The following is a 15,663-nucleotide window of genomic DNA, read 5'->3' as shown; positions in this document are numbered from 1 at the left end:
GATTTGGGTGTGAGTGCTATTGTGGGGAGGTTTGCCGGTAACATTCAGAGTTTTTATACATTTTTTAGATTACATTGGTGAGGTATTGTATTTAAATTTTTGATGTGCAATGATGTGAAAAAAACAATGCTTAATGCTACTATATTCTGCTATTCAGAGGTGTACCATGCTGGTAGCGGGAGTACTGAAATATTTGCACTCCCTGTTTGAGCATGTGAGTTAGTTTTTTTTTAATAGAATCAACCTGTTTATTGACTTGCCTGAGCAAAAAAATCATTACCTGTTTTTTTTCTTAAAAAGTGGCTTATTAGTGCAAATGTCTTTTTGAGTAAAGCAACATATTTAATTGCCCATAAATATAAATCCATGGCTCCTCTTTATAGCCATGTGTGGATATGTGCAAATTCATATTTACTGAGAGGATGTGTGCATTCACCTTTAATCTCTTCTAATGTCTTTTTTATAGGTTTCAAGCAATTTCTTTTGAACATTGGAGGACAATGACTAGGGGTAAGTGCAGTAACATTTTTATGAACTATTTAACTGCACTCTTTCATTAATTTACACATTTCAATGCTACTCTACTATACTTAGTGACAAAGAAATAGTAAACATTATGAGTTATGACAGCAAAAGGCATTTTATTCATTGGCACATCTATTGAAATCTGCCACTTGTATCTCACAATTTATAACTGTGTGAAACCCCGCAATGGAGTATTCAAAAATGGTAGTACAGAGCATTGGGTAGGTATGTACATTCCATAATGATTTTTAGAATGTAGGGTTTTGGACACTGTCCAATGAAAGTGTTTCTTTAACCCCTTCACTGCGGGCTGAGCTCGTCATGAGCTACGGCGCTCCTGTTCTCATGCTGAGCTCAGCTCGTCACAGGTGTATTGCCTCCCGTGGAACGCTCAGCACAGTGGGGGAATTCTCCCCGCACCCGAGCGTTCGACGGGCCCTACCACCACTGACCCCTGGGCAACTGACCTTTTGTGGGGCTCAAACGCCCTCTGTCCAAAATGTCAGGGCTTGCAATTCTAGGGCTTTCCAAGTAGCCCTCTGGCTGCCAAAGCAGCAAAACCTAGGTACGCAATGCATGTGGGCGGGGGTGCAACTCACCCCCTCATCATCATGAAAACAAAATGCCCCCTTTGTTGCAGCTGCCCTCTGTCCGGCGGGGCAGCTGTAGGAAATTGGCTTTGGCAACACTGTACCTGGGGAGCCCGATTCTGGGGCTGCTACAACAAAATTACCCCCAGTGTTGCAGGTGCCCGCTCTCTTACAGGGCCGCTGAGGTAAACAGGGACTGGGAGCAACAATGCCTGGGAAGCCCCACTCCGGTACTTCTGACTATCAAATTGTCTCGTCGTTGCAGCTGCCCTTAGTCAAGACAGTGCAGCTGAAGGCACCCATAGGCACTCACAGCATGCTGTGTAGGTCCTGCTCACGGGACCTCCTTGGTCAGCGCCATCGGCCCCAGCAGGCACCAAACGTGTGCCTTTAAAGCCCACACTCACCGGGGCTGTCTCTCTCTCCAGCTACCGGGGCTTCTCCTCATTTCGCCGGTCTCCAGGGACCCGCCTCTCGGGCCGCGCGTTGTATGCCCCTCCTCTTGGCCACGCTACCAGGATCTCCTTCTGGACACTTCTGGACACGCTACAGGCCAGCCACAGACAATGTGCCTCGACCGGCCCATCTCCACAAGCAGGGCTCCTCCCACCTTCTGGCTGACTCGCGCGAGACGGCCGGCTGGGAACTTGGTCCCACTTACAACCAGGCAGCTTGCCTGGCTTCCTTGGTTACCGCTTATGGTGCAGTTGCCCTCCTCAGAGCTGCGAGACGCGGGGTGGGCTCCGCTCAGAAGCATCGATGCAGGGTGGGCTCCTGCCGGTAAAAAACACAAATGTGGGGTTGGCTCCTGCTCCCCCAAGCAGCGGCAGTGTGGGGTGGGCTCCCGCTCTGTTGCCAAAGTATCCACAATACAGGGTGGGCTCCCGTTTTGCTCTGGAAGTATGTTTGGCTAAATACATGTTGGGATCGTTACCCACCTTTTACCCTCCTCCGTCATGTTGACAAATCACCATGATTAGAAACCCCTGTCATAATTCATGACAATATAAAGCACAACGGGAACGTCCAAACCCTGCCCACACCTTTGCCAATAAGTATACCTCAGTCTGCTTCAATACGCATTCGCTACACAGCCGCGCATGCGCAGAACCCGCGCTACTCAATCCGCATGCGCTACACAGCCGCGCATGCGCAGAACCCGCGCTACTCCCCAGCGCATGTGCGAACAGGGCAACAATGACATGGCGATTAGCGCGCACCCCTCCCTCTCTTTCTACCTTACACAGGTGAAAGCAACCAACTAGGAAGTACAAATAAGAGACCGGGCGTCCCTCTTCCCTCATAACGGGCGCCGCGGAAGGACGAATAGGTCCAAGGAGGAACCAGACCGCAATACTCGTGAGTACAATAGAACCGCTACAGCTACAAATGGGGTAAGCCACCACTCTTTCTCCCCTACAGGTTGGACATATTTTGAACAATCTATTATCCCAACAGGGTCTCTTTCTCTGCCAGGCGACCCATGAAGCTTTTTACAAGATAAAACAGAGTGAGGACGTAGTATTATACTTACCTGTAACTCACCTTGTAAATACGCTCTCTAGCCCACCACCAAACACTAACGGTTTCGTTAAAATCCTCACCAACTTCATGCCTATGGCATGAACTCACTATAGCCGATTATAGGTCGCACACCACCTTACAAGTCGGCATGTTGTGGTATAACAATATACCAAACTAATATGACTCTACCATGTACGTCTTGTCTTTGTCCTATGTGTTATCTGTAGTCAAGCTTGAGGGAATCCCCCTCTAACAGTTATAGCGCCTTAGTGTGCGCTACACATAGCCAAAAGACAACACAATCACTTAAAATTTAATTTTATTATTATTTAATCTGCACCTTTTCACATATCTAAATGGTCCTGAGGAAAGCCAGCTTAAAATCTACAAGGCACTGGCTGAAACATGTAGACCACACTAGACGTTGGAGGTCATAACTAGTACTCCAATCTACGTCTTCCTGCCTTTTTATCTGCTAACAGAGGCCCAGTTCATTAAAGATAAGTAACCCTCGGGTGCTGGGACCTACTGTATAGATTTTAAACTTCACCTTTCTCACCCTATTCACTGCACACTCAGTAACATACCAGCTCCGCAGTCACCTGGCGTTGAAGCACACCCGGGGCACATTCGGTGCCACTGTGGTGGGCCCGATGATGAAGCATGCCACCGACTAGGTCGGTGGGTGAGGGCTTTATAAGGAAAACAGTGCTTTTCTTTATTTGTTGACGTACCTACCTGAGTCTCCTAATCTTCTTAAACTAGCTAGTCCTTATTGATATATATACATAATCCAGGGGATACGGTCTAGCCTATCTAGTCCTCTCTCTCTCGTTGATTTAAACAGGGCTTGGGGAACCAGCCTTAACTGTTCTAGTGGGTATTGGAGCACTTTGTTCACAGGGCTCCTCTGCCCCTTTGTCAGGTTGGGCTCAGTCATCAGACACACCACAGGGGGTATTCACCCAGGCAGGCACAGACCTATTCACGGTCAGGGGACTACTCCTCCTGCTACTCCAAATGCAGATCTACTATTCAGCCTAGCACTGACTCACCCTGCCCTCCCTGGAGACACACAAATCACCAGCCCCTGTCGCTCCAGAGCCAGACATGCGATACACATCGGGCAGACAGACACATAGCACACAGAAAGGCCAACTTCTAAAAGCGGCATTTTTAAAATAGTGATAATAAATCTGCGCAGCATTTATTATTACCGTTCCAAACATATCAAAATTGACCACGCTGCTCCTCTAATATCAGGAATTACCACTGAAACACTTATCAGGGAATCCCCAATGCATTCCTATGAGAGGGCAGCCTCACAGCAGTGAGAAACTAAAATGGCTGTTTGTCAATACCAGGACATGCCACACACTTAAGGTATATGTCCTACCTTTCACCTACAATGAACCCTGCCCATAGGGCTACCTATGGCCTAAATTTGGGGTGATTGACATGCAGTAAAAGTTGGGTTACATACATGGTACACACATTAGGTGTCACGTCACAGCAGCAGTAACACTGCGCGCACAGGCCCTGCAATGGCAGAGGCCTGAAACAGGTTTGAAAGGCTACTTTGGTGGGTGTCGTAATCAGCGCTGCAAGCCCACCAATAGCATTTAATTTATCGGCCCTGGTATCTGAGATGCCACTTTACAAGGGACTGACCGGTAAATTAAATATATGGCAAACAGGTGTAGACCAATCTTACCATGTTAACCACAGAGAGCACACGCACTTTGCACTGACTGCAGTGCTAAAGTGCCCAGAGTCCTAGAACCACCGACACCATGTCAGAAAAAAGGCTAGGAGGAAGGCAAAAAAGTTCAGGGATGACCCATTAAAAAGGGCCAAGTCCACCAACTTGTGGGATATGTTTTCTCAGATAGTGTTAATATCCCTCACTGATGGACTGTTGTAAGGGCTTTTGTCTACAGTAGGAAACCAAAACCTCTCATATTTAAATGTAATTCAAACAAGATGGAAATAATGTTCCCTGCTTAGTCCATTCAGATTCATCGTCCACAAAGCAACAGTTGCTTCAAACAATTAGTCTGAGTTTTAAAGTATCATAAACATGTTGCATCTATTGCAATGCTCTAACGTTTTGAATCATAATTTAATTCTTGTGTATCTAACATAAAAAGTCTTCAAAGTTAAAAAAAACTGCTTGGCGCGGCTGTCACTTTCTTGGAAGAGTTGCTTCTTTTGCCCAGAAGACAGGTTTTAAAACATAGCTGCTATGTTTTGAATAAAAGAGACACCAGTTTCCTTACAAGAAGTGTATACAAGAGGGGTTGTTTTCTCCCCAGTGCAAATGGTATACATTTATTTATTATGTTAATGGAAGAGGTAGAATGAACTTCAATGCCCCAAAAAAATAACTGCTGGCGAATATCATTTTGATTTTTGATTGATTAACAGCCGCATAGGGTGGGTGGATTTCTTTTCTGGAATACTCTGTTTTGCCATTGGGATCCCCTTTGTATCAACAAAATTGCTAACTAGGTAGATGATAATGGATTCCACAGAATGTGTGACACGGTGTGCTGTTAATTACATAATAAGCTGCTGCATTTTTTTTATCCTTGTAATTTAGAGCATTACCGGCACATAATTTGGCCCTTCTCTGTGACATTTTCCCGTTCTCCTGATTGTAATCTTCATTTTTAGTAATGAGGCCTTGAGTGAAGCAGGTTATGGTAGTACTATGAAGTACACTAGAGTCCCAACACATTACACTACTTGATAGATCCACACAGTGGGGCTTGTCTAAGCACTGTGGGAACGGATTGTGAGGTTCTTGGGCGGAAACGTGTGAATTCAATTTCTATGGCAATGGTAGATTTGGTCTCAATTTATCAAATGATCCAAATTCCTGTTTTTGCCCTCAGAATCCATCGTATTTGGGGACAAATCTCAGAAAATGTTTGTTTAACTGTAATTATATTATCAGTGGTGTCCATATTTGACTTCCCCCGTGCTAGATTTGTTAACTACGGAATAGATGCTATTTCAAAGGTGATATCTCAGTTGGGAGAAATTAAGTAAACAAAAAAAAACTGCATGTGGAGGTATGTCTGGACCCTAGAACCTTACCACATTTAGTAACCTTTCAAAAGACCACCATCCAGCAGGGCTAAAAAGTAGTACCACAGACTCTACCAAGCCGTATACCTGTTCTTTTCATTCTTCAGACTTTCCTGATTTCGGCTATTGAGTCCAACATATTTGAGATCCCATATGAGACACGCTTAGGTCTCCTGCAGACTGTTTTTCTTCCCTTTGTCTATTTTTACTATGTACATGTTTTATCTAGCTGCACAGATTGGATGAAATATTAGAACAGGCTCACCTTAACAACGTAGACGCAATTTACGCACAAAGAAATTGGACATAGACGCAGTGGTTGGTCATGAGATTGGCGTGGCTGAGAACCTCCAATAGACCTTGCACAAAGTATAGACTCACCAACAACCTACACTCTGCCCAGAAGTGAGCTCACAACTGGAGAACCCCTACCGAACAAAATGCAGTAGCTCTTACAGGCAAAGACCAAGGTGGCTGGGAAGTGCAGCACACCTGCGCGCTCCTCCAACTGGAACTTGCCTGAGCGCAATAATTCCGAACACAATCACACATTCTCTCTCTCTCTCTCTCTCTCTCTCTCTCTCTCTCTCTCTCTCTCTCTCTCTCTCTCTCTCTCTCTCTCTCTCTCTCTCTCTTTTTCAGACTCTCTCGACCTCAATCTCTAGCTCTGTCTCTTGATCTCTATAACACTACTTCCCCATGACTCACTGTTCTCCGGTTCACAGGAATGTCACAGGGAGCATGCATCTAGTCACTTGCCACTGCTGGGCTATCCAAAGCATGCATGTTTGTAAACAACACAACATAGGGAATGGAACATATAGGAACAACCCTGTTATACCTTCCACCGGTTCTGCAGAATGTTGCTTGACCACTCAGTCGGTCGCAACTTTTTTCACTCATACGAATCAGATCACAAATTGTGGAAACGCCCTAACATGGGCCAGGTGGAAGGAAGAAATGAAATGAGTGACTACAGAGCATGCATAGAGTTTTCAACTTCACCATTTGAAGAAGACTTCTGCCACCAAGAATCACCAACAATGCCATTACTCCAACTAATCCAGAATGCTTTGGTGTAAAGAAAAAATACACAGAATCCTCATGTATCACATTTACTTCCTAGTATGTACCCTCCCTAAATATCTAGAATTCCACATATAGTAGTACGGATTTCCCTTTCCCATACTCTCTTCCTCTGTTCTTGAATTTGTTTTTGATAACTGAGTAAAATGTGTTTATATTGGGAACACTATTGTTAACATCCCGTTAAATGCAGAAATGAGCAGAGACTAGTAGGACGGCAGTGCATGCACTCACAATTATTTGCAAGGGAAGTCAGTTGGACCTTTGTGTGGGCTGAGGCAGACCGCGCGCTCCCTGTATTGACATCAACATCATTCCATCACTCACCACAACAGTTATTACTTGTTCTTCCCATCTTGTTTTGGGAACACCTCCAATACACTATGTTCTTGAGGCACTCCCAAAAGAATCACTTCACTGTGTGTCAAACTACAAGCAAAGAAGGAGCTCCTTCTGGACAGGACGGCCTGTTCCATGCAAACGAAACAGGATAGACGCAGGTACCCAAAGCATGACGCATGACCAATAAGAATTTTTCCAGATACTGTAAAACTGATCATAATTGCGAAATCCGAAGTACCTGTTACTTATTTGTTTACCTCAATTTCATGGTGCTGAGAGGTACTCCCTTTTTTTACATTTATTTATTTATTTATAAAAAGGCAGTTTAATGTATGAAAATTTCAAAAGGAAGACAAAATAATGACTTGTGCTAAAACAGCACCGACCACCGATGTGTTGTTGCTTTGTAGCACTGCAAATGACACAGGTTGCTTTTAAACCACTATTGTGGCACTATTGAATGAGGAAGAGGGCTGCAGCCAATACTAGATCTTTTGGCCTTGCCAATGGATACTATTCAATCAATCACATATTGTGAAGATTAGATATTCTGGGCAGTGGATGAATGGCGAATGGACAATTCGGTGGGTGAGAACACCGATTCTACGTACAGGGACTTGACATAAGTAAGAGGGTAGTAGTTGCTATATCTGTTATTTCTTTTTTTTTTTTGTAAAATTTTTATTTATTCAAGATTTTAAGCAGAAAAAAAAGGAGGAGAAAGAAAGGTGAGAAAGGAAGAGAAGAGAATAAAGGAACAGGCGACATCCCGCCATAAAGCCCCACACAGGGGGTGCCGAAGAACAGTACTGCAGAGAAAAATCAAAATTACATAAAGGAAGACGGCCATTAGCTTGGCAGATATAGTGCAAATGTCATTGTTCGCCAGTCTCCATCGATCGGAGGGAGCACCACCGTTGCAGCAGATAGTCCAAAGTTCTCAACAGCAGGTGGCGTCCCAGCCAGGCTCACAATCATATAGGGAGGCCGTGCAATTCGTCTTCACGTGCAAATTTTGTCGCAACCAAAAGTAGATCAACAACCCCAACCTAACAACCCCCTCACCCCCGCCCCCCCCACCCCCCACCCTGTCCCCGGTGGTGGTGACCATCAGGCACTCAAACAATGTCATACAAACAGGTAGTTAAATTTGAAAGAGATGTAATGCACGAAGAGCTGAGGGGCAAACCGCAGATGGCAAACCTCGAGACAAAAACCTAACCAAGGGGCCCCAGTGAAACATGAAGTTTTTAAAATTCCCCAAGAAAATATCTGACAGTCTCTCCATACTCAGTAGGCGCCATAACCATGCATGCCATAAAGAAATGGCTGGAGCTGTCGGCCTTTTCCAAGCGGCTGCCAAAGTCAGTTTGGCCGCTCCCAGGCACAGCCATATAATGCGTTTGTCGGCCCTAATTTGATGTTCCAACAGCGGGTCTCTAAGCCCCAACAGGACATACTCCATTGAATCCGAAATTGTATAGCCCATCACATCCTTGATGTGGGATAGGATCTCAGACCAAAAGGTCGGATGGTAGGACAGTCCCATCAGATGTGGTGGAAGTCACCCAGCATACCACAGCCACGCCAGCACTTATCGGAGGTCGTCGGAAATATCCGATGTAACTTAGATGGATACAAATACCAGTCAAATATAAGCTTCAGATGGTCCTCTCTAAGATCTGTTGAATGATTATGTGCCGCTACATCTCGCCAAAGGCTCCTCCACTCGTTGTCAGAAATGTCCCTACCCAATGTGGTCTCCCAGTGGTCCATATATCTAGGTCGGGGGGACACCGTGGTGTCTAGTAGCATTGCATAAATTAAGGAAATCGTTCCCTTCATGGTGGATGTGCGAAGAATAAAAGCCTCAAACTTCGTCAATGGTCTAGTAGCGGCATCCACCACTCCAGGTGACGTCGCCCAGTGTAGGAGTTGGAGGTGCCGAAAGCAAAACCCCATAATCCCACATACAGTTATGGAAGGTAAGAGGCGCCGTACCATGAAACAGGTGAGTGAGGGCTCTGCAACCACCCTCTCTCCAGACACCAAAGGGTCCATCCGTCAGGGCCGGAGGAAAGGCCGGGCTGAAGTGGATGGGAGTAAATGGGGACGGGAAGGTGGTCCATCGGTCGTCGCCACTGACCGTGTCCCAGACCTTCAGCACCGTGCTGGTGGGGGTGCTAATATACGCGTTTCTGGGTCGATCCGCCTTAGGTTTCCAGGCCAGGTCCCAGATGGATCTTCCGGCCACACTCCGATCCATATGGAGCCAGTGCTTCTCTGAGAGCTGTTGGGACCATTCCACCAGCACTCTTAATTGGGCAGCTTTATAATACAAGTGCATGTCTGGGAACCCCACCCCTCCTTCCATTCGTGGACGTCGAAGCACCGCATAGGAAAGTTGCGCCCGGCCGCCTTGCCATACAAATTTCAACATCAGGGTCTTCAGTCGACGGAAATAGTCCAGTTCCACCGGAATGGGCAGTGCCTGGAAGAGATATAAAAGTTTTGGTAGGAGGACCATTTTAAGCGCATGAATCCTACCCAACCACGAGATGTACTTCGGCTTCCATCTCTCCAGCTCCGCGCGTATCGCCGCCAGCATCGGGGAAAAGTTGGCCTGGAACAGTGCGCCTAGAGTAGAGGTCAATCTCACACCCAGATATAATAGGGATGAAGTCGACCATGATAATGGTGTAAGCGCTTGAGTCCGGTGTACCTCTTCGGGAGGCAGAGTGAGGTTCAGAATTTACGATTTGTCGAAATTGACTCTGAATCCTGCCACCGTCTCAAAGTCCGATAATACTGTATGGACATGGGGTAACGATAATGCCGGATCCCTGACCGAAAGTAACACGTCGTCCGCGAAGAGCGAAATCTTATGTTGTTCACCTGAGAAGGGAAGGCCCAAAATGTGTTCGTTCTCCCGAATCGCTAGGGCCAATGGCTCAATGCTTAAAGCAAAGAGGAGTGGGGAGAGCGGGCACCCCTGACGAGTCCCGCTGGAATGGTGGAAACTCCCGGACCTATGGTCATTAATCAGCACCCGAGAAGTGGGGTTGTTATAGTTAGCCTCAAGCATTCTTATGAAGTGGGGCGAGAAGCCGAAGGCCTCCAGCGTGCGATGTAAAAAGCCCCAATCGACGCGATCAAAGGCTTTCTCCGCGTCGAGCCCTACTAACACCGCAGGTATGCGGAATCTGTTAGCCTTCTCAATTAGATGGATCACGTGCCTCAGTTGTCATGAGTTTGCCGACCTTTTATAAACCCGGACTGGTCTGGATGGATAAGGGCCGGCATCAAATCCTGTAGCCTACCAGCAAGAATAGAAGAATACAACTTAGCGTCTAGATTAAGGTGCGCTATCGGGCGATAAGACGCGCATTTGGTAAGATCCTTCCCCGGTTTGGGGAGGACGGTAATCAGAGCCTCGGCCATAGTTTCAGAGGTTCTCCCCTCAGATGCCATTACATTAAAGAGAGAAACCAGGTAATCGCAGAGGTCCGACGCAAACGTCTTGTAGAATAGGGCCGTGTAACCGTCAGGGCCCGGGGCCTTGTGAAGTTTCAGAGCCTTAATGGCGTCCAACACCTCCTCCCTAGTAATGGGGGAGGACAGTAAGTCATTCCACTCCCTGGAAACCTGTGGTATAGGGAGACTATTCAAGCACGCAGATTGGGCATCCGGGTGAAGGGCATCGCTCGAATAGAGATCTGCATAAAAGCGGCCAAAAAGTGCTGCTTTGTCCGCATCCCTGTGCTGAACAGAGCCCGTATGGTCCTGTATGCCCCCAATATAATACTTCTTGCGTTTATCACGAAGCTGCCGGGTCAGGTGACGCCCCACCTTGTTCCCCTGAGAGTAGGAGACGCGTCGAAGGTGCAGGAGGGTAAACTCAGCCCGGTTGTTGTAGTGGGCTTTCAATTTTCCTCTCACCGCCGTTAACGGTCGGAGGGTCACCCTAGAGGGGTTTGACTTGTGCGCCTGTTCCAGAGCAGCGAGTTCCGTCTCTAGGGCTTCCCTCTCTTTCCTCCGAAGCATGTTAAGATTCGCATTGAGGGCGAGGCATGTACCCCGTATCGAGGCCTTGCATGCGTCCCATGTAGTATACACTGATGTATCAGAGGGCGGGTTAAGAGCAAAAAACTCTCCCATAGCCCTTCGCAACTCCTTGCAAGACACCTCATCTCGCACTAACGCTGCTGGGAAGTACCATTTCCGCCAACCGCCCCCCCCCACGGACCAATGCAACCCAAGGACTACCAGGCTATGGTCAGATACTGAGAGTGGGAAAACCCTAGCCATTCGGACATCCCCCCTGAGGGCCTGGCTAATAAAAATATGGTCTATACAAGAGTACGAGCGGTGGACATGGGAGAAAAATGTATAATCCTTGGCCTGGGGTATAAGAAGCGCCAGCTGTCCACCAATCCCAAATCGCCTATTTGCCGCTGCGTTTCTTCTGAAAAGACCCCAGAGTCTGCCCTGCGCGCCCCCGAGCTATCAAGATCCCTGTCCCACACCATATTGAAGTCCCCCAATAGGAACAAATGCCCTTCTATAAAGTCCCCCATCTTGTCCATCAGGCCTTGTAAAAAAACATTTTGTCCAGCATTAGGGGCATAAACCACCACAAACGTACATTGTCGGCCATATAATGACCCCTTCACCATTAACCAACGACCCTCCTTATCACTACTCACCCCCAGAGGTTGAAAATGGAGAGACGCCCGGAACATGAGGGCCACCCCTCTATGTTTGGTGGATGCTGACGCCCTGTAAATAAGGGGGAATTGTCTATGTCGGAGCCTCAGTTCATCTTTCCTAGCTAAGTGGGTTTCCTGGAGGGCAACTACATCAAGATGGTGATCAGACAGGTACTTCCAGAGTTTCTGACGCTTTTGCGGGGAATTGAGACCCTTCACATTCCAGGTACCTATACTAACAGACATAATGATGGTGGGAAACTCTGCTCTGTGTGCTTGGTAGAAGGATCAGAGCCCAGTCCTCGATCACATCCCCGGGCCCGACCCACCCCCCAACAACCTCCTCCAATCCTCAGGTCTCCCCCTCCTCCCAGCAATTCCACATCATCGGACCTCCCAAATCCAGGCAGACAAGACGTCCCGCAAAACACCGTACATTGAGAACAATCGGATAAAGACACCAAGAACAATGTCCCAAGTACCCCCTGCTCATGGGGAATAGTACACACCCCTTTCCAAAGTTCCCGACAGCCCCTCCCCATGCAAACATCAGAAAATGTATACTCCACATTAAGGCTCAAGATAGCAATCGCAATGAAGAACATCACCCGTGCAAACAATACCTCATACACACAGTTTTCGGTCACCACCACTCTTCCCTCCCCCTTTGCCCCACACCCCAACCCCCCCCCCCTGCACCCCTTAACCCTGAAGCCCCCCCCCTTCCACTCCCCCCTGCAGCCAAGAACCCAACAAGGCATAACTCAAAACACTGAACCTGAACAGAGTAACCTGCAGTTCCAATGGACCACAGTTCACAAGGCCCTCATCGGACTGGAATCGGGGTGGGGGCACCAACTCTGGGACCCCCAGGGCCACGGTCCGGGGTGTCTTCTCCAAAAGTACAATAGTACCCCGGGACCTTAGGGCCAGAGTCCCTCCGGCGCCAAACCTTCATGAAATCTGAGATCACGCTGCTCCAGAGCTTTGTTGAGAATCTGCTACTGTGGCCGAGGCCACCGATGCCACCGCATCCCCTCTTTCCTGCAAGCTGGCAGCGCGATCCGGTCGCCGCCGGTTCGGGGACGAACCAATTCTATGCCAGGAGGAAGACCGGTGTCGTCTCCTCGACGGCGAGGAGCGTGTTGCTTGGGAGGGAGGAACGTCCTCCAGACCCAGAAGGTCCTTTGCCACCTGCAGGGAGCGAATTTGTGCCAGCCTGTTTTGCCACCGGAATATGATGCGGAAGGGGTGCCCCCAGGAGTACGAAATGTTGCGTTCCCGCAGGAAGGAGGTTACGGGGTGGAATTCCCTCTGCTTCCGGAGTGTCGACGCCGCCAGATCCTGGTAGAGCTGTGGGCGGTGGTCCCTGAATTGCAAGGAAGTGATGGCTCTAGCCTTTCGCAAGATGCGTTCCTTCACCTGAAAGTCATGCACACAAACGAGGATGTCCGGAGGGGGACCCCCTCCCCTTCTAGGCAGGCCGACTCTGTGTACCCTATCCATTTTAATTTCCTGCACATCTTCATCATCTAGAATCTGTAGGAACAGGGCTTGGACATAGCCACGGAGGTCCCCAGCTTCTCCGTCCCATGGGACCGCCCTAATGCGAATGTTATTCCTCCGGGAACGATTCTCTAAGTCCTCTGTGTGAGCCTGCAGGTCCAAATTCTGTTCAGTAAGACGGATGATGTCCTGTTGTAGTTGGTGCACGTTGTTCGCTACACTCAGATCATGATCCTCCAACGTCGCCACACGTTCACCAATCCCATCTACCTCTCTCCGCACCTCCCGGAGATCCGATGCCAACTGGTCGCGGAGCTCAGAAATGTCCTCTTTAATAGAGGTGAATAGCTCAGTCATAAAGGCCTTGGTAGCGGGCGCTTCATCATCCGACTGCTTAGATGAACCACTGGCCCCGGGGGAGGCCGGCTGCTGTGTGGATTTAGAGGTGCCATCTTTTCCTGGCCTTCCCTTACGAAGCGTGTTAGACATCTTGGATTTCCGGCTGTGGCGTGGGACCAGGGCCGTCGCTCACTCCCCAAGAATAAGGGGCGCTCAGGTGCAACGCCAGACCTCACTAGATATCTAGTCTCGGCCCCCTCGTAACTGCGCCACAGTCAGCGGCTGCTCAGCCAAAATGGCGTCGTAAAAGCTTCCCGCCGGGAGGCGCCTCCCAGAATCAATGCAGTGATACAGGCGACCGGCAGTCAAGGCCGCAGAATGCGCTGCGCCCGTCCCTGGGACCTTCGCCACTGCAGATCGGGGCCACCAGTCCGGACCACTCTGCTCCGGCAGTGCTCCCCCGCACTCCTCTCAGGGCTATGTCACGGCCTCCGCTGGAGGAATAGACCAGGCCAGTTCTTCAGGCCGCAAGGTGATGTAGGCCGTACCGCAACTGTGGGCCTTGGTGTGTCTCTGGCCTCCAGACTCCCCAGCCCTCTCTCCTAGGGAACCAAACGCCGCGTCTCGGCTCCAGATGGTAGGCAATTCGACCAGGGGGCCCCGAATCTCTAACCGCGGAGCTCCGCGGTGTCCTCAAGGCCCAGGTCCGCTCTCACTCCAGACCGGTGCTCTCAGGTCCGGGCCTGCCCCTCGTCACCAGCCGTTTCACGCTGCGGTCAGGGTGCCAGAAATCCCAAAGGTGCTCTGCAGTAGGGTCGTCCCCCTCCTCCAGTGGCTGCAACCAGCACCTCCGGTGTGCTCCTCCAATGGTCGCTCCCAGCCTCTCTCAGCTCCGCCGATTCCCCGACCGCACTCTCCACGTGGTTGGACGGCCTCCAATTCCCCACAACCGACTGTAATTGAGCGTCCCAAACTGCCAGGCCTTCTTCGATGGTGTGCCACAGAACTGGTGGGCCTTATGGAAGGCAGATGGAACCCGCGGCTCAGCGATTCTTCGACACCACGCCGAGTCGGCGCCGGGTGCCTCCGCACGTCAGTGCCGGCCTCCTGCTCACGCGAGTCCGGTGCTTACAAGGCCGGAAGTCGCCTCTCTCCCAATGGCGTTCTCTGGCCTCCCGCTGCCCCGCTGGAGGCGCCGGACCGCTCCACTCGATGTCAGTGGCCTCTGCAAGAGTCTGGAGACCGATCCGCACCCTGTGGACGATGCTATACAACGCTAAGCTGGTCGGGCGCCGGAGGGACTCGAAAGTGCGTCTTACTCCGACACCATCTTGGCCACGCCCCCTATCTGTTATTTCTTAAGCCTGGGAGCTGCCAATCAGCAGTGACAATTTACTTTCACAATGAACTATGCAATTTAGATTGTGCTGGATTTCTTATCCCGCAGACAGCATTGTTTGAAAAAAGACCTAAATTGGGTGATCATCTAGTTAAGCGGTTGAGATGTTTTAACCTTTTGTAATCAGGAGAGTAATGGACATGCTATGTCACAGCTGCTAGGTCTCCGAGTTTTGTGAACTAACGCCACTGCCGCAGTCATTCCTACCAGGCTCTTTCTGGTGATCTTCGCAACTGGGATGTACTCTATGATCAGATGTTTGAAAAATTGAAGATTTGTGGGATCATTTCATGTACTGAGCATATGTGCACAGCTTTGCAATCCCTGTTTGTTTTTGTTCCTTCTGAGAGGCTCTTACTAGTAGTGTGTACCTCGTGAGCCTCATTGCGAAGCGTTGACTGTCTTCAGTATCATGTGGTGAAGTAGATCACCACAATGTACTTCCCTAAAATGCTGCTTTTCTTTAATCGAATCATGAAACTAACATAACCACCATCAAATTATCTGAAAGTTTTTCATTCCAGAGGAGTTAGGGGTGTTATCTTCTCTT

At 49.0% G+C, this 15,663-nt stretch overlaps 1 protein-coding gene across 1 annotated transcript in view; it reads left to right on the top strand.

The window, feature by feature from the left end:
• Positions 1–15,663, top strand: part of ARHGAP40 (Rho GTPase activating protein 40) — a 475,540-nt gene that overhangs the window by 100,917 nt on the left and 358,960 nt on the right. The window contains exon 2 of the mRNA XM_086932262.1: positions 467–510. The gene's annotated coding sequence lies outside the window, so the exon portion shown is untranslated. The remainder of the gene's footprint in view (positions 1–466; positions 511–15,663) is intronic.

The sequence above is a fragment of the Lissotriton vulgaris genome, chromosome 7, assembly GCF_964263255.1.
Source record: "Lissotriton vulgaris chromosome 7, aLisVul1.2, whole genome shotgun sequence".
Lineage (NCBI taxonomy): Eukaryota > Metazoa > Chordata > Amphibia > Caudata > Salamandridae > Lissotriton > Lissotriton vulgaris.
The sequence above is the reverse complement of the archived record's forward strand: the minus strand, read 5'-3'. Positions and strand labels throughout refer to the sequence as shown.